A 21,332-nucleotide genomic window follows, 5' to 3' on the forward strand; every position below is an offset into this window, starting at 1 on the left:
GCCGCCATGGTGGCGAGATCATGAACATTGTTAATTTCACCAAGGAAGAAGGCATAAAACAAGCAATTGCCATCAACTAAAAGATCTTGTCCAGGATCTTATCAATAGAGGAGAAATCAAAATTGAGGGACATGACCCAAAAACATCCAATTATGACCACTTAATGTTCAAAAATCCACTTCCATCACATGATCAAGGGAATCCTTCAACCTCAGGGAGACACACAGATACCACAACCAATCACACACAAGCCGCATACAATTATACTGTGAATCACCTTTATGATGCGGATGAACAAGTTGCAACTCTTACCATAAAAGATCAAAATCCTACATGCAACGTCATTACACATCATAGCAAGATTACTATTCGAGGGGCACCATCAGGAACGACACCCCTCCCCAAACAATATAATCTTGTAGAGCAATTGGATAAGACGCCAACCCTCATCTCCACATTAGAGCTTTTACGCTTATCCCCCTCACATAAAACAATCTTGGACCAAGTTCTCCAAGAAGCGTCTATCCCCGCCAACCTCAACACAGATTAGTTTCAAGCCATGGTTGGTAATCTAAAATCATCACCATATCTCAATTTTATCGAAAGTGACAACACATTCTTCCAACCATAATTCCTCCCTCCATATTGAAAGGTTCGTAAACCAACATAGAATCAAGAGAGTCTTGATTGACAATGGAGTCAGCTTAAAAATATGCACCTTACAGTTAGTCACGGCATTGGGTTATGCAACAGAATCAATTGATGCCAATAAGAAGATAACCATCAAAGCATATGATGATGCAAAACGATCTTCTAGAGGAGCAGTTACATTACCCATCAGGGTTGGGCCAATGGTGAAGCATGTAGTTTGCCAAGTTCTAGAACATCCTTTTCCATACAATCTCTTGTTAGGGAGACCTTGGATACATGCCATGCAAGCCGTCCCATCCACCTATCACCAATGTATCAAGTTTCCACATAATGGGGTAGAAATTACAATCCTCGATAATGCTAATCCATTCGCATATTATAATAATATTCACCATCAGCCATGCATCACCATACCTAGAAATAGGGAAGCTATCGCTTCCTCATCCTATGTTAATCCAACCTCTCTTTCCATCTTAACAATCCCTACACCAAAATAGGAGAAATTAAAAATGAAAATGGTTGAGGAAGGTCTCAGTGAATATAGTCTTAGCCAACTCTTTTGTCTTGGGCAGTTACTCACATCCCCTAAGACTCATGGTAGACCCCAAGGTTTACTTCAATTACCGCTGGCCAAAAGGACTTGCACTTTGGCACAATTCATCCCTGGTAAAAGTCAAGAGGAGGAAACCATGAATGAAGACCTAGTAGGATGGATCTACACAGACCCTCTCAACAAATAAATCCCAAAGGCTAAGCTCCCCATTGACAAATATGGCAAGGGCTTCACTATAATGCAAAAAATGGGCTATGATGGCTGGGGATCCTTACAAATGGAATGGTAACTAGGTAATAAAACACAATTCAGAGATTGAGTATTCTTAAATAGCTAAATTTTCCTGTGGCAAAGGCTCATTTAGTTATCAACTAGGGACATAAACTTGAAATGGGCCAACACTGTATGTGCACCAAGTTCATATTGCAACTATCCTATATTATTGCAGGAAAGGGAATTCTTCTTAAAGTAAACACACAAAATCTTAAATGAACTAATACTTTAATCTTACAATTGGAAATTACTTTAAACAACTACTGTTAAATGATAAAGTTTTGGCGGGCAACAAGAACTACTCTGCTATTGTGGCTGCAGGAACAAAAAACTGCAGAAAAAACTACTACAGAAGTACGAATTAACTAAAACATACAAAGGATTACTCACCAAGTGGGCCCCCTTGAGTAAGTATCTCAAGAACTTCAGATTACAATTATCTAATTATTCAAAATCACATTGATCTCTTTATTTCATCTTGACTGGAAAATATATAAACAACACCAAAGGATTGTCTATTACAGAATACTATGGTTGTTCTCTGCTATCCCCAAGAGGAGAGAGATCCCTTTATTTATAGGAAAACTTATAACAAACTTATAACTGATCGATCACATTCCTACAGAATAGGTGAACAAGATTTATTAACAAGAAAAGAAGTCAATGCAGGACAACAGAACAACATCTATCCTGCAGCTGAGAAAAGATAGCATGACTAGCTTCCTGGATCTAAGCTCCACTAAGAATAGTTGTAAATGTTCATAAATCAATTTGTTGGAGAACCAGTCAAGAGGTTTTGATCATTACTGTTTTTCTCTATCTGGGTCTGCATTGCGGTTATATATTTGATAATCTTTTGAACCGCCATTTGTCTTTAATTCACCTTTGCTGACCCTGCATCATGATATTAATGCACAACAAACATGTGTATATACTAATGCTAACATGATATAATGCAAACCATATTTATAATTATTTTCATATATTTGTATAGATAGATCATTATATGACATCCTTAGGTATAAGTTAAACTAGTTTCAAAAACACTTAAAAGGTATCAACTGAAAAGAGTATTATAATCCAAATGTCATCTAATCATAAGAGTTAGGCAGGAGTATTATATCAAAAATCTATCAAAATAGAGCCATTATTTCGGCTCATCAATGGCCATAGTGCTTTGGGACCTTGCAAGAAAGAAAGACAAGAGCCATTACAATCTGAGTTGAAACCAAGAGATAAAACTGGACTAGGTTTTCAAAGAGAGGCTCCTAAGCTTCGATTCAAAGGAAAACTCAGCAAATTTGTGTATCGACCAATTATCCCAAGGATGCAATCCTTGACTATATCTAAAATCCTAGTAGCACCAACAACCCCACCTCCAATAGTACATAAGCCAGTAACTAATGCACTATTAAATTCAAATGACATCCCAGTTTGGTATAGTAATTGGATGCTAGAGAGTGATTCAGAGACAGACTCGCATGAGTGGGAATGGGATTTAGTGCATTTAAATGATTCAGAAGAGGAGGAAACATCACCTCCACCACCTTGTAAGGATATACTAGTTTATGGAGAAGTATGGATTAAAATTTTTTGGGATCCTGGGCTAGAAGAAACTTCCACAAGCCCTATGTCAAATCCTATGCCTGAATCTGACAAGGAGAGTACCATCGATGAACTTCATGCCTCCATATTAAACCTCACTGATGCCTCCTATGAACTTAACTTAATCAATGAAGTAATGCCTATCATTCATCCTGAACTCATTGAATGGAACCAAACAAATCCCCATGCCTTGACCATTTCCAAAACGATGAGGCACTCATAGACTTTCTAGAATTACGGGATAACATACCAAGTAGAGATCATAAATTTGGGTTTACCATTGAACTTAACAAAGCAACATACTTTGGGGTAGATGTTAAACCTTTCAGCTGCAAAAATATTACAATAAAACATGGATCTCCTAGTGAAAACCCCACGGTCTCACTTTTAGATCCCAAAAGAGTAAAAACAAAGAGCGTATCCAAAGGTGAAAACCTCTCTGAGGTGCTTGAGGATGAAAGGTTTGACATCCTCCCCTTTAGTACAAATCAATAGAGATCAACCATCATAATATAAGAAACAAAAGAATTCAATATGGGGACCCCTCAGACTCCTCACAAAATACATTTGACATCTCTATTAACTCCTGAAGAAGAGCCAAAATTTTTGGAATTATTCCAAAAGTGCCAAATCAAATTTCTATGATCATATGCAGACATGCCCGACTTAGATCTAGATTTGGTCATACATTAGTTAACTATGTAGCAGAAGGAGCTAAACCTGTCAAACAAAAGCTCGAAAAGATGTACCAATTGATTATGCAGAATGGATCTGTAATATTGTACCTGTTGGTAAACCTAATGGGGGCATCCGTATCTGTATAGATTTCAGAGATTTAAACCAAGCATGTCCTAAAGATGACTTTCCTTTACCAAACATTGACATGATTGTCGATCTAACAATAGGTCATGTGATGCTTTCTCTCATGGATGGATTTTCAGGATATAACTAGATTAAAATTGCTCTAGAGGATCAACACAAAACTGCTTTCACATGTCCATGGAGAACATACTGTTGGAATGTAATGCCATTTGGTCTAAAGAATGCAGGGGAAACATATCAAAGAGACATGATTACCATCTTCCATGACATGATTAACACAATAATGGAAGATTATGTGGATGATTTACTAGCTAAATCATTAACAAGAGAGGGTCATCTTGCAGTACTGGATAAAATCTTCAATAGATTGGAACAATACCACATCCGTCTCAATCCAATGAAATGTGTCTTTGGAGTAACTTCTGGGAAGCTCTTAGGATACATTTTCTCAAGTAAAGGCATTGAGGTAGATCCTGTGAAAGTCAAGGCGATCATGGAAATGCCACCTCCAAAGAATATCAATCAATTGAGGACATTACAAGGGCGATTACAATCCATTTGGTGGTTCATTGCACAATTGGCTGATAAATGTCATCCCTTCACCCATTTGTTACATAAAAATATCTGATTTCAATGGGATACAAAATGCCAGCAAGCATTCCAAATGCTTAAAGGCTACCTAATGAATACACCATTGTTGATTTATAAAAAAAAATTGGAAAATTTGTCTAAAGTCACACCTTCTTGTTTAAACTTCATTTTCTCATCTTTTCCATACAAGATGATCATTTAGTAAGATTTTTTTTAAAATCTATGAGAAAATCACAAGGAATTCACTCAAGGGATGTCTTATATCATTTTTTCTATCAATAATTTTGGGCTATTATTGGTGTGACTAACCTACCCTTTGCAACTTTTCCTTCATTTGATGAAGACCCCACAACTTGGTAACAATTTTCTTGCAGGGAAGATAAGATTCAAAAGTTTAGGTACAAGAAGGAGATCAGAAGACAGAAGACAACAAAGGGATTACAAACGAATCCTCGGAGAAGAATCTCTTTTGTCTTTTAATTATATTTCATAACTAATTCGGAATCACTCAAATAACACTACACACTTGATCAGACAAGAATTCGCAATCGCCTTGACATAAATTTGCAATTGCTATCACAAAAAAATAGAATTGCTAGGACAAACAGTGAAGCAAATTCTTATAGCTGCAAAAAGAAAATCTAGGCTTATCAGCCCACAATGTCAACTAACATTTTAATGGATTTTGCAAGCACTCATGGACTTAGATTAGCTTACATTTCTTTTGGTGGTATCTAAAAGGAACAATACAAATCTTCTTTATTACAAATCATTGAGGTTAAAAAGAACATTCATCATTGCTATGTGGGATTAAAAAGAACATCATGCTTGTTGGAGCAACATCTCCAAATATATTTTAGACAACATTGCAATGAAGGATTAAAAAGAACAATCTTGTCTTTTGTGTCTCGAAGGTGATAGGCATATGCTCTCTCCTTAATTGGGTGACCAAAAATACAGAGTCGTCATTTATGCTTTCTGTCATTTTTTGCAGTAGGATAAAAACCTTTAACAAGTTTGCCTCCCAAGTAGCCCATAAGGCCAAATGAGAGGGAATGACCTAAGTGGTAACAACTAAAGCCAAGCAATCCAAACCACTATAAATAAATGTGTTTGTGATGAAAGTTGCAAGTGATGAGTGTTACATGCTATCATAACGACATTATGCCTCCCTTAGTACCTATATAGTATGTGAAAATTTGTAGAGCGTAACCTCTACAAACTGGGAGACCTCCTTGAACAGAGTGGAAAACACTGTTGATTGTGACCACTCGAATAAAACCTTTACTAAAAGCTTTAACAATTAATGCCCAAGTTGAGTCAGTATCTAGACACTTGTAATATCACAGTGCAAGAGTGGGTAAGAATCTGCCCCCAAGACACTCACCATACATCTCCCAAGAAAATGATCCAATTTAGAAACAATTGGTTCAAATTCTAGGAAAAAAGCCAAACAAATGGGCGCACCTTAGGGTGTGACACGACTATTTGAACTGAAGGAGTATCAAGATGTGGGTTATGGTATCATGAGTGGCCTTTTGTTATTAGAAGAGTCTGACAGTTGTGTGTTCATTTGGCAAAAATCTATCGAAAACAATTAGGGTTTGAAAAGATCCTGTTAGCCCTAAATTTTGACCCCATTGAAATTCATCAAGGTCCTATAAGGTTTTTAAAATTAGATAGGCAAGAAATAAATCCTTGTCAACCCATGCCAAAGGTGGGTCCCGAATCCTGTGGTCCCACTCAGTGTACCTGACTCTTCTAGGGTATCCACCAGGAAAGAACTCAATACTCAGTAGAATGTGTTTTATGTTCTAGCTGAGTCCCAAGTCCTATAGTAGAAAATTGAGCATTTGGCCTTCGGTGGGTCCCACTTTTCCAATTGGGAAAGCTCCGTGTTTTGCGGTTGTGAGTGTGCAGGACCACTTGGGACTTGGTGAGAATGTCTTTTCCACTTCAATGAGTCTCAAGTAGATGAGAAGACATGCACTGTGTGCTGAATGGAGTCCAAGCTGGCAACTCGGTACTCAGTGAAATTCCCAAGTTAATCTCATCGAGCCCCAAGTAAAAGGAGGAAGTGGGCAGCGTGCTAAGAGGAAGGTGAGTTATCAACTTGATATTCATTAAGATGCCAAAGTTGACTTCGGCAAGTCCCAAGTTCATGAAGATGACGTGCAAGGATATGAAGGGAATACTAATGAGGTGACACGTGTCATTCTCAAGTGCTAAGATAGGTAGTACATATGATTGCAGATGGTAATCATGTTAATAACAAAGATCAAAGTTGACACGAGTGAAGTAGAAGCACACTGCATTCCGAGGTATGAAATGTGTGATCAAGAAGCATGACGATCATGACATAATCATTTATTCATGATGAGTCTCAAAAGGATAAGTCATAGTTGTTCATAGATGATGGGACAAAGAGATCAAAGTGATGGAGACAAGAGATTGAGTAGATAAATACAATGGTGATTTTTTAAAAGAAAGACGACTAAATTGGTGATGGGGATAAAATAGGGACAATTTTAAAAGCATAAAACAAGACAAATAGCGTGCATGAATAACTCAATAAGAATGAGATATTTTTAGTATTCCCAAATCCTTATAAAAAGGGCATTGAGTTGCATCTCAAGAAAGTAGTTGTCACGATAATCCTGCATGTTATCATGAGGATGGTTGTAGAAGAATGATTCTCATTTGTAAGACAATATTGTTTGTTCTTGGGTTCTAATTTTTATGACAGGGGATGGAGAAAATTAGGACTAATTGTTTTACAACCAAAGGGCCCTTGACAATGTGTTGGACAATCGAAGGGGTCTTGAAAGGCCCTTTTAGTCGAAAGGAACCTTTCAAGGGTTGTCCATAATTTCTCCTGCACCACTAGATGGCTCAAAGGCAATGAAAGAGGATTGGTAAAAAGTAGCTGGGGGAAGTGCCTGGTTTAGATGCAGCTTTTGTGTGATGCTAAAATATTGTGGAAGTATCAACCCCTCCTTTGCTTACAATATTCATCTATAAGCTTCTCCTTCCATTTTCATTGCTTCCAATCTAGGACTGTGAGCTCTTCCTCTAGTTTTAAGGATGCTCCAATATTTTTGTTGTCTAGCTCGTCTATTAGTTTGGAGTCTTCTTTTCTAGTTGGATAAGTGTTCATATTTCCTCCATGGAATCAATGACCATGCGATGATGGAACAAATCAAAACAATTAGGTGACAACAAATATTCATTCTCCATCAAATGGTTAAGACACACATGTCATTTTTTGTCTCTTCGAGAACCAACGAGGTGGTCTCTTTTGGCACATAGGGATGATGTGTTGATTCTAGAATTATCCAATTGTAAAGAAGCTTTCATCTTGTGCATTCCTTGTGTTATAAAAGGAATACCAAGTCTGTAGTAAGGGGGTTAGAAAAATTTCATATCTCGGGCTGTGTAACTATAGGGTTAATTTGGGGGTTTTGAGTTTATTCACAGAAGGAAGATATGGCTTCCATAATATAAACATTGATTAGAAATTTAATATTTTCATTCTTACATGACTTGTCTCCTTATTTGTTTTTGAATTCATGTTAGCTGATGTATTAAGGATACATCGGTTAATCTTGACATGTCAGTATCATTGTGTGATTCTGCTTATGGGTTTCTCTCAAGGAGAGGATTAAATTTTGTATACAAATTACAATGAGTTCTGAAAATGTTTGTAGGATTAACAAGAATGAATGAGTGTCATAGCTAGTTGAATTGTGTTGATGTCATGCATTAACATTGAAGAATTTACTTATTCAAATTGTTTGCAGAGTGGGGTTGTGTTTTCATTTTGTGGGTGTGACTATGTTCCCTTGGATAAGTATTGGGTTATTTGTTGCTTCTGATATGTTTCCAAAATCTTCAAAAATCAAAATTCCTTTCTCTTTTTATTTCTTTGTTTTGTCCGGGCAGGGGTGTAATTTCTAAGTGCATGTAGGATATCCCTTGTTTTGTTAAGGCATCAGATGTATAAGTTTCTTAGTCAATTGAAGAGTATTTAGGGATCAAGGATTTGTATGAATTATGCAAAAGAGGGTCCCATTTGTAACTGGGAACCATCTACCCATGAGTAATTGTTTATTTCAGGACTAAAATTCTAAGACAATCCCAAGTGTATTGGTCATAAAAGGAATACCCTCCTGAGTTGGGTAGAGCTTAAAGTGAAGAAGAAGATTGTGAGAGCCTTGTTACTGTTGGAAATTCCTGTCCTTAGTCTATTGATATTTTTGAGACCACATTCAAGGTTCTATCCCTGACCTAAGATATGATGAGATCCTTAGGATTGAGGGTTGTAGGAAAAAACACCAACAAATCCTAGCAACCATGAGGATTTGAAAAGATCTTATAAACAACACTCTTTTTGGATTATATCAAACTATTTTCTTACTTCTTGTTGTGTTTCATGCATATTTTTCAAAAGATCAAACATCCAAAACATAGCCAAAATAAAGTTAAAAAAATTGTTAAGCACAATCAAGTTTTTTCAGAAATATTCCAACCACAAACATAGTTTGAGATCTCAAAGTAAAGACATTACAATATCCAATGTCAACAAGAAATAACAAATCAAACAAAATTGCCATCTTCAGAGAAATGGAGAAAATATCTTATCTGTTACGATCTTAGGTCCATATTTTGTCCTTATCATAACAAGTACAACAACAAACATCAGAAAAGTACCCAAACCTCACATAGATATATTTTTATCATCTCATCTTCTATTCTCATTATTTCCCCTCTTGTGTCTCCATATCCAAGTATCAAGGTCATATACAAATTAATCATCATAGTCTTAAACATTCTCAATCTCAGTCTAAACCAATCAAGCAAACATCATGGAATGACATTATGCATTTCATAGGGAAGGTGAAGAATTCATCCCTTCCATTCCTATTCCATTGTCATCCATAGAAATTTCAGTTCAAGAAATTAAGACTTTGCAACAACAAATGAGACATGACTAGTCCTAGCAAGCATAGGGATTGGTTAGAAAAAATGATGAGGGAAGTGATAGCCAGGATACCTCTAATCAAAAGGGAATCATTATCATGTCAACATTCCTTCTCTTGTGAGACCATTCAAACATGCCAACATTCGTTCTCCAACAAAATCATTCCTACTTCATGTCAACCAACATTAGAGTTAGTTCAACCAACTTTTTCTTTCAACCCAACATATCAATCGTATCAATCACATCAACCCAACATTAAAACCTCTTTCAACCAACATTAAACCTCTTTAAACCAAAGTCCAACTCAACCATATCTATCCATCATTTCATCATCCCCTAAAGTCACACAAGAACAATCCACACCATCTCTATCCAATAACACAATCTCCCAAGGGCTATCCATAATACAAATCCAATCTAGATTCCAAGTCATGATGCTAGTCCTTTCCATGCTTCAGAAATTCAAGATCCAACGCTGCCATATATTCCATTTCTAAGAAAACCCACTTCAAAGAGTCTCATTCAAAATCCTTTCTCATCAGGCCAAAGTGTTGAAACCTTCCAAAAATCTCCCATACATATCCAAACTCCTTTTTGTGTCAAGAGGATAATCCAAAATCAAAAGAAATGAGTCATGAAATAAATCAAAATCAAGAACAAACCCTTTCATCCTACTCAAATTTTTATCAAGATTCTACCTATCAAGAATCCTATGATGATCCCCTCATTCTTTTCTATTCCACTCATAATGATATCCTTTTATTTGAATAACAAAGTGTCCTTTCAATTCCCATCCAACATCTACCTCATAAGCAAGATCTGGACATCCCTTACATCCTTCCTAATAATCCCTTTCCAAGTCAAGATCAAAGTATGCATTCACCTTCATGTCCTAAACAAGATCCCATTATTTCTCTAGATCCTTATCAAGATCCCTTCATCTCCATATCATAATCCTCCATATCCCTCACAAGAATTCTACTCACCAAATGAATCTACCATTTCTCCTAGTCCCCCTCATGATCTGAATGCCTCTACACGTTGTTCATGAACCCCTTATCAATGAAATTACCAATCCAGATCATACTACATAGGGCAACTTGTCAACACTTGTATGTGCACCCTCATCAAAAAGCAATATAGTGAGTGTAAAGTGGAATTTTGAACCCTAGTGATTCCCCACCTAGAAGAGAGAAAGCAAATCACTAGGATGGTTTTCACTTGGGAGATACTTTACATTCAAAAGAGGGGTTGAATTCACTAGATCCAAACCCTAGAGTGAATAAGGATTTGAATACTAATTGAATTGCAAGGGTGCAATGCAATTTACCCTCTTTTGTAAGCAGAAGAGTTGACTTGTTGACTATGCAGAAAATGAAGACAAAATGGGTGAAATAAGGAGCTACCAATTCAGGATCGCGATGTAACTTCAGATATGAGATATTTAGACTGATATAGATCTACCTTGCAAATTTGGAGAAAATTCGTCAGGTTCAGGTTGAAGTTGCACCCGGTCCTCCAAAAAATCTGCAAGTCGAAAAGGGTTTTTTCATCTTTGCAAATGAAGCCTAAATATGCAATTACAGTTGTGCACCTACAACCTATACACAGAAAAGAAGGGAAGAAGGGTTGTGGATAGGGGTTTTCCTTAGTCAAACCCCGGTTGAGGAATCAACCTTGAAATAAGGTAATTGCAAATGCTTAAATGTAAATAATGGAAATGTATACCTTGTAGATCTGCAATTTGATGATGATGCTTGCTTTGCTCCTTGAATGTAATCACAAGAGTTGCATAAAATGGCATGTAACATGACAAAAACCTAACACACACATGCTTACAAATGAATGTTGTAATGTTTCTCCAATAGATGAATGAAGATGACACATGAAGAAGAAGATTTGATGGATGCTTGACGATGATAATGAAGACCTTCTGCTTGTTTACCCAATTCTTGCTTATCTTTGTTTATCTAATTTATTCTTATGCAAATGAGAGGACTAGATCAATTTTTATACTTGCCTAGGAAGATTAATTTTCATCTCATCGAAGACCGACATAGGGGAGATTAAATCCTGAAGAGCAAATTGGGTCCAAGGGTCAGATGGACCCATTTTAGGGTCACCCAAAGAGGGAGGACAGGGGTGCCACACCCCTATCCAAGGGGACAGGGGCACCATGCCCCTATTGTGCCCTATTTTAGGGCTTGGACAAGGTCACAAGGTGATACAAGGGCTGAAACAGGAGGGGATTTAGAAGAATGATGTAGAAAGGGGTCCCAAATGACTAGGTAGATGCAGTCGCCAATGTGAGGGCCTAAAACATGGTAAAAATTGTAAGGGTTGCAATTTTATGATGCTACAGATAGAAACAAGCATAACACCAGTTAATGGGATCAACTCTTGGTTGGATTCATCATCCTCTTCAAGCACATCAACAAAAACAAGCGTAACATATGTTAATGTCACAACTACAGGGCCAAAATCTCTTATCCAAGGAATCAATAATATCTCAATAACCAAAATAGGATCAATAATTGCTTTGCATGACTATGAATTCTTATCTCTTCACAACAACAACATGGGAGACATAGACAGATCTTATGACAATCTCCCAACAATAGATGATGGAATCACTTATGAAGATAAGGAAATAGATCCAAATTCCTTGAAAAGCCACTATGATAATTAGGCTTGCACAATATCGATAATCCATAAATTTGATAGAAGTATTTATCTCACACACCCACACTTGAAAGATTGGGGGCAAGAAATTCTACCATAGCTAGATTGGTTTGAAAATAACGAGGCTATAGTAGAAACTGTACATGAAATACACCCAGCTGAATATCCTATGAAAAAATAAAGGTTTATCCAACTCTTCAAACAAATACCAACAAACTACCTACACAAAACTCCTCGACCCTATGAACAAAATGCACCTATAAAGATATTACATCTAAGGGATGGGTTTGTTTAAATTTTTTGTACTGTATTTGCATATTTCTTTACTGCATTGCATCACATATCTCCATTTCAGAGTGCATCATAATTGCTTGCATATCACCATTGCACAACATATAGCTACATATCATTATTGCTTTCTCATATAGTTGCATCAATAAAACAAAGACCATTGTTTGAGTCATTTCACATGTCTGCACTGAAAGGAGCAAAGGTAGTCTCATTTCCTCGACACTGGAACATGAAGTTTGTAGGAAGCCTTAGAACACTTATCTTCAATGTCATTTTGTGATTAAGATTTATCCATGGTTGGGTAGAAGTTTCACTATTGAGTCTTGTTATCCAAAATCTATCAATTGTTATATCTCACACATTAATCGTATGCTCTAAGTCATTATAGATACCTAGTTGGTCATGTGGCTAGTGAAAAATCCAATATTCTACTTCAACACTGCTGTAATCGTCATACCCAAGTAGGTTTCATTACTTACAAGTCAAGGCAAGAAAATAAAAGAAAAAGTGTTATGCCAAAATCCATATAAAAAATATCAAGGCAAAAGACCAAAGATATATAACCGAAATATCATGCATACAAGTGCAATAAAAGCTTGATTATGGGAACATGCAAGTAACTCCATCAAGGCTATGGACGCCTGCTAGCAATAAAGCAATATTCGAGAGATTACAGTGTATAACCTCATCGAGGCTATAAACATTTAACTGGTGTAGCGAGGCTCTATCCAAGATGCTTTTGAAGTCAAAATAACTCACGTAGCTAATCACATTGGATTCTAAGGGTCTCTAATGGTTATAAGAGTAAAAAAAAATTCAATTGCACACAGATGGGCAAAATAAGTTCAAAGTCTCAAGATTCGGTGGGGAATTTTTCAATGTCTCCATTTATAAATCTTGGTTACATAGTGTGTTAAGTTGGATGGTCTAAGATCTTCTAAGAATGGATTGAACTCCTATCTCTGAAACATTTCACACCTTTAATTCAATTAGTGCATTTCAGAATAAAAGACACATACAATCATCCTTGTTTGAATTGGAAATGCATCTTTATCCTACATACTACATTAACATAGGTCATGCCAAAAATTCATTGTCTCCATGTGCATTTTGTAGATCAACATATCATACAGGTCTGCATACTGGGGGCATAGCTGACAAAATCATAAAAATCATAAAAAGTCCTGAAAAAATCCTTAAAAAAAAACCTAAAAAAAAAGCAAAAATCCTAAAAATCAGTTAATGTCCTGAAAAAATTTGAAAAAACAAAAAATTACCAAAAACATTAAAAAGTAGAAAATACCAAAAACATAAAAAATCCAAAAATCAACCAAAAACATTCAAATACGATTATGAAAAAACCCTAAACATCGAAAACTCGAAAACAAACTAAATATAGAAAAAAATTAAAAACTTGCAATAACATGTCTCGCAAGAATCAAACACCCTAGTAGATATCCAATAAACACTTCGCACGAAGTTCACAAAAGATAAAACTATCTAATCAACATATGCAACCAAACTGATCAAACTGTCTTATCAATTGTATCACTATCCATATCAAGTGATCATTATCTTGTCTTAAGCAGAGATGGATACACTCGAAACTAGACAGGTCACTCTTAAATAGGGTCCAAGCTTTCTGAAAGCAGACATTATCAACCATCACATCAAGCAATCAAAATGAAGACATAGATCATCAAGGCTACCAGATGTTTGTCCTATTCGGTCTTTATCTTTTTATCAATTGGCGATCAATCATGTTACTATGCTACTCAAGGATGTCCAGAAGTGACTAGATGAGCCGTGATGTGCATGATCTTTTTTTGTTTATTTTTTTGTTTGTGGTGTGAACCAATGAAGTTCTTGGGCAATAGATCTCGTGGGTGTTTATGATTAGTACGTTCATTCGACAAGTATCCTATGCAAAAATTAAAGTAAGAGATATCTATGCTTGTGACTATCGCACATACCTCGACCCCTGGCGCTATTCCCAGAATGGAGGGTTCACTCCTTGTTTGCTACTTGTTTGTTTCTACAATGAGATATCTTTACATCTTGGTTCCTTATACCATGATGTACAAAGATTAATTGTTACATAATAAGGCTTAGTGATGAATATATATTGCGCTATGAATAAAGGCACAAAAGTTTGTGTATCAATCATTAATCTCATCATGCTAATTGTATCAATCAAGATCATTCTTTTATCAAGTATCTTTTCGTGGATCGACCTGATTATTCTTTCTGATCATTTCATTCATCTAACATGGTCTCTCTCATCACTTAATTCCAATATTTTCATCTATAATTCTTTCATTTTCTCACATCAACTATTCTATATCTATCAATCAATTATTCTCCACTTTCATCATATTTCATCTTTCATCCAATTTTCATCATATTTAATTATTTGTCTTATACAGGATGTGTCCTTCCTGAAACTAAACGTTGTGATCATCTATTTTTGTCTTATACAGGATGTATCCTTCCTGAAACCAGACGTTTTGATCATCTTTATCTTATAGAAGACGTGTCCTTCTTGAAACCAGACTTGATCTTTATCCTATCAATCAAATCAATCAAATCAATCCTATCAATCCAATCAATCAATCTAAAAATCACTCTAACCATTTCTTTTCTCTAATCAAACCCATTCATGTTATCAAACTAACCATTATTCTATCTCTCATATAACACTCTTTTTCTTTCAAGAGATAATCCATGCCTTCAATGCACAAATAGTCTCTTGAGGGGGCATCCTCCCTCCATTATCGAGGCATAATTTTTTTTGTTTTCTTTGAAACAACATCGTTTCGACATTGTCTCAAAGAGGGACAAATGTAGACACCTAAAAATGTCTCATTAATTATGCACTAATTATTCATCCTATTAGTTAAATAAATCTTTAATTATTTAATTAATCTAATTAATCTTATTCTTCTAACTTAATCATCATCACCGATCTCATTAATTAATCAATTTCTATTCTTTAATCAATCCATCACCAAACCCCTTTCTCAAATATTAAATTTTTAATTATTTATGATTTATTCCTTAATTAAATACTCTTTATTATTTGATTAATTCCATTTCTAATGATTAAATAATTTCATTTAAATTATTTAATTTATTTTTCCAATTTCCCTAAATTCAAATTTCAACTAATTTCATCTAATTCCAATTTCCCAAATTTGAATTTCATCCCATTTCAATAAATTTCATGTGCATTTCATTATTCGAAAATCAAAGTTCAAATCCAAATAAACATGAAATTGAATTTCAATTTATATATCCTACAACACATATTGAAAATCAGGATTGATTGATCAAATCAATTAACTAATCATTTAACCCAGTTAACTCTCCAATCTCTCCTTTTCTCTCCAAATCACCTTTTCTGACTAATCAATCAATTAAGTCTTCTCCTCAATCAATCTAGTTAATTGGCTAATCAATTGAGTCATCTAGTCAATCAATTGATATGTCTCTTCAATAAATCCACTTAACAGATCAATCAAAATAATTTCACTAATCAATCAAATCAGTTCAACTATCAATCAACACTTCAGTTCAATTTCTCACCCAATCTATACAAAAATCTATAAAAGAAAGATCATTTCTCCATTCTCAACAATCATGAACTTTAAAATCTTTGTGTCACTTGTAGGTTATCAACGCAATATCTGAGAGCCACCATACCACAAAGATGAGAAGAACAATGGACGTTAAAATGCAAAATATGGAGTTCTATTTGTTAATCATTTGATCTTATTTTACATTTATTTCTATTGATTTAGGTTTAGAATTAGTTTAATTAGTTAAGGAATTTCATGATTGTTCCTTATTTCTTAATTCGCTATGATTCCTAATATGATTTTAAGCATGAACCAAAGGTCATTGTATGATTTATCTTGTTGAACATATATCTAACATTTGATATATCTAATGTGTGCATCTAGCGGTGTAGGCTTGTGTACAGGAACATGTCGTAGGTCAAGACATAAGAATTTATGGGAAGAAAAATCTCACGTATGAGGTGACAAGTTGGTTAGTTGAGTGTTGCTTAAATCATAATTCATTGTTACAGTGTGTATAATTATAATATTTAAGTAATGTTGTAATTTGTGATTGTTTAAAAGAAAAAAAATTGTTGCCACTTTTTAGTGATGTTCGCTTGAGTAAGAGTGGGCATTACACCAAATATTGGGGAGTGGGATGCTTTGGGCGACCTGCTCCCCCCAGTGCGGCCTCAAATTGGGAACTAAAGTCCAAAATGAGAAGGAGATGCCAGAAACAGATGCTAAATTGGGATTGGATCAAGCATGTTGGGCACAAAAGGCCAAGAATGCTAAAAAGGGGCCTAGCTAAGCAAAAAATTGCATAGGAATGAAATTTATGATGCTATAACTACAAATTGATCAAATTAATTAATTTAATCTAGGACATTACATGTATCATCCCCTCTATGCACACATGACAAATGATTATAGGGATTATCTCTTGTTGATTCATGCCTATTGGAGATTGTGTAGTTCCTAAAATATTGTTGAGCTCTCACATTGTACTAATCTATAGAGCTTAACATCATTTGAAATATTTTTTCTCTCCCACTATGTGAAATGTTCATTTTTCTCCCTCCACACCCGCGTGGTTTAATATTATTGGCTATACCAATATTGAAGGTCCATTTCCTTGTGTTGAGGTGTTCTTCTTCTAGGGATACCACATATGATCATGGTTAATGTAAACATTCCAAAACATAGAACACTCTCCAAATTGAGATATGACAAAAAAAAGTCAAAAGAAACATAATTCTATTTGTAGACACCTAAAAGTTGTACAACAAATTAAGTGAATTTTATTCATTTAATTATTCCCAATTCTTCCAATTAATTAAATTAAGATTTAATTAATATTCGCATTCTTCTAATTAGCCTATTAATCAATTTAAAGATTTGATTAATATTTCCCTTCTTCTATCTAAGCCATTTAATTAAATCCCCCCTCTAGCCGTTTTAATTAAATTCACATTTAATTAAAAATCTCCATTTATGCCCTTTCCCCTTTTAATTAAATCCACATTTAATTAAAACCCCCTTCGCAAATAAATAAATCAAAATTTATTTATAAATCTTCCCACTTGCAAAATTCAAAATTCACATTTAAATAAATTAATATTTATTTAAATCTATCAAATGCAAGTTGCAACCAACAATTGAAATAATCAATTTTATTTTAATTAAATCCTATTTTCCCTCACCCACTTGCAAATCCTACATCTCCCACATGCCTCCTAATTATCCTTCTAGAAACCTCTTAATCCCCTCCTAATCATGTCTAATATCCTAATCATGTCCTTTCCCTAAATTTGAGGAGGCCACTTCTCAAGTTTGGAAGAAAGTCTTATAAATGCATTAAAGACTTTATCTCTTCAACAAGTTAACTTGTTGAGTTCCCCAAATTTGGAAGGATTCTTTCAAATTTTTCCCTCAAAGTCCTATTTGTTAGGGTTTCAAGCAGATCCGAAGCAAATATGAACTAAAAATTATATGCTGATTTAAATACAAAAGATAAAGGAATAAAATAGGACACAGATAACACAGAGATTTAACGTGGTTCACCCAGAATGGGTTACGTCCACCATACACAGCCGTCCAATCTTTCTTATTATCCAGCAAAAATAGTACATCAACCTTACAATGCCTTAAGCATCCCAGCCGCTTATAACATGCGTTTTTAGGGCAACAAACAAAGTCGGCCTTTTTAGGGTTTTATTACAATGTCGGTTTTCATCAACAAAAAAATGGCAAAATTTTTTTCCTCAGGGGCTACCGCCCCCGAACCCCCGTAGCGGGCTTCACCCACTTTGGGGGCTGTCGCCCCCAAACCCCCACCCAGGGCCCGGCTCGGCCCCGGATCCCAACAAGGATACATGCTGAGTGTACAGTACTTTGCTGATTAGTCGCCACATTTAAACACTATTAACCATTAATGGTTAATTCAACCTCCCCTCATGGTTAGAGACTTTCTCTCTAACTTAAATCTCATATAACCCAAGGGTCTCATCAAGCACTCATGCCTTTGACCCTAGTTATCCTATTAACCCTTGCACAAGAGTTTACCCCTTGGGTAAAAGATTTAACCATTTGTTATCCACTAAACCAACCATAACCTTACCTCCTAAGGTAACCACCATGTCTCCTCGGGAATTTAATGCCTCTTACATCTCCTCTGAAGCCCTCTCAAGGTGACATTTGTCAACTTGGGATTGGATTGAATCTATCCCATGGATTGATAACTTTCAATCCTAGTCCTTGTTGAGTTTACTCAATCTCAACCATGAATTTCTGTATTTTCCCTATAAATAGAGCCAATTCCTTCTTCAATTTATCCAGGGATAACTTTAAGAAACCACCCCCCGGGCGACTATGTAAAATCCTGGTGAATCAGACATTATTTGCGGGGGGGAATTTTCATATTGATGGCGAATTTGTTTTTCAAAATAGGGCAAAAAATTATTTTGTATTGGCAATTTTTTTCTAGGGTACGAAAAATTCCATAAATTTCTGGCGAATTATACCTTGTTCTGTGGGGAAAATATATATTGTAGGAGGCGAATAATTTTTGTTAAAAGGAACAAATATATAATTGTATGGGCAAAAAATTTTACTCCCAAGGAAAAATTATTTAAATGTATTGGCGATTTTTATCCACCGCTTGAAAATTATTTAATTTGTTTTGGCGAATATTTTGTTATTTATGGAAAAATATATAATTTATTGGCGATTTCATGAATTCATTGCTATTAATAGACAAGGCACATCACATCACATTAGTACATCACATTGAGTCCGACCTCTGCACGATGTATCAATAAACGTGGCCTCTTTGACACGTGAAGGGTGACACATACCTAAAATCGATCAATGATTTTAAATCGTTCAATGATCGTAGATCAATGGCTGAAGTTTTATTTTAGCCCATTTTTCTAAAGAGAACATAGCTCACCAGAAAGTGCCCAGAATGGAATTGGATTCAATAGACACGTATCAAATGTCAGGAATCACGATCGATAATTTCGGTCATTTAATATATATCTATTCAATTACTGCAATCCACTCCGTCCCCATGACTTCCAATGTGGTACTTGCCAACTTGGTACTGGTTTATAGTTGTTTCCAATTTCGCACACTCGTGCATTTATGGAAAAAATTTATAGAGATATAAAATATTTTAAAAAAATTAAAGCAATTAATATGGTTAAAGAAGTAATTATTACAATCAAGAGCTTCAATTATTTATATACGATCTCTGCTTCTTTAATCTTAATTAGCCCTTGCCATTTTCTAGATAAATCGTCAGAGCTCATGATATTTAAATTCTTCCTTTGGTTTAGGTTTATAGGCACAAGTTGTTTAATTTGTTAATCTAGTTTCTCAAGATGGACACTCCCATCCGCTTGAGAAGCATTTCTGTAGAGGACCAAAGGGCCTTTCTGGGCTTCATGAGAGACCCAACCCTCCAATTAGTTTGCAAGGAGGTTGGGTCATTCACCAATGAGGTTGTACGGATGGTGCTGGGCAGAGAGTTTCTGTGAAACGAAAATAGATACCGTGTTAACATGGATATTACATCTCGATTCTTGGCATCTTTTTAGGATTTGGGAGGAGACAAGGTGGATATGTTGATGTTGTTGAGGAAGGTTTTTAAGGAAGACTTCCTTGGAGATGACATTACTGTTGTCGTCCTTGCAGAAGTAGGGGTGGGGATCCCTTGGGCGAGTGAATTATCCAAGCTTCTCCTCCCTGAACAAACAGTGTCAGTGGCCAGGCAACCGTTTCTCCTAAACCTGAATGCGGAGCACTTGATGCGTCACATGAAATGGGCGCAGATTGGCAGGGACTTCCTTCGGAAATGGTTGCTCCTGGATGACTTTCCAAATTGGCAGGGACATGTGGCTTGAAGAATTCTCTCAGCTTATGCTCTCTGAAGAATTCTACATGGAAGGAGGGCCAAATTCTTAGGGCAAAGCTATAAATCATCCACTACCTGTGCCCTAGCCCCGACCCCCTAGTAGTTTTTTTTTTTTGCCTATGTCCTCGAAACCTCACAGGCTCAGTGACTCACTCATTTTGGCTTTTAAGTTTTTGAGGGATTCAAGTCTCAAATGTAAAAATTGTAAATTTCCAAAGCATAAATATTAATGATAATTGTTCAAATTCCAGTTTATTTCAGTTTGCCTCTTAGAGTCTTATGGATATAAAAATGTTTTCTATAATTCTATTTCATTTTTATTAATGAAAGTTTTTGAAATGCTTTTTGTCTATGAGCTACAATATTTCAATATATTTGTTAAACAATGGAAATAAATTTAATATTGTGATCTTTTTTATGTAATGCTTCTTCCTCTATATTTAATATATAAAAATAAAAATTCAGTTCATTCCATTAATTATTTGTACATTGATTATGGTTGATTATAATTTTATAAATATATAGTTAAGATTTGAACTAAAACTCCAACTTACTTGTTAAATTTTTGAACTAGTGCATGTGTGGGTTGGTACTGGGTACATGCTATGATTTATAGTTAAGATTTTGTCATAATGAAGAAATTTGAGACATTTATGAAGGGTAGATGGGATCACTTTCATGGAAGAGAATAAAGGGCAAGGATGTCCCAACTTCACACAAAATTGATCTGAAGTAGGATTTAGGAATGATAGCAAAAATGACATCTAAGCACTTAGTACCAACCTTAATGGGAACAGGAAGAGTAATAGAACCTATAGTAGGACAAGATAAACCATCTAAGAACTTAACCGCTAATCAAATTTATCATATCAATATGTTACTTCATGCAATTGTAAAGTATAAAGA

The sequence above is a fragment of the Cryptomeria japonica genome, chromosome 8, assembly GCF_030272615.1.
Source record: "Cryptomeria japonica chromosome 8, Sugi_1.0, whole genome shotgun sequence".
NCBI lineage: Eukaryota > Viridiplantae > Streptophyta > Pinopsida > Cupressales > Cupressaceae > Cryptomeria > Cryptomeria japonica.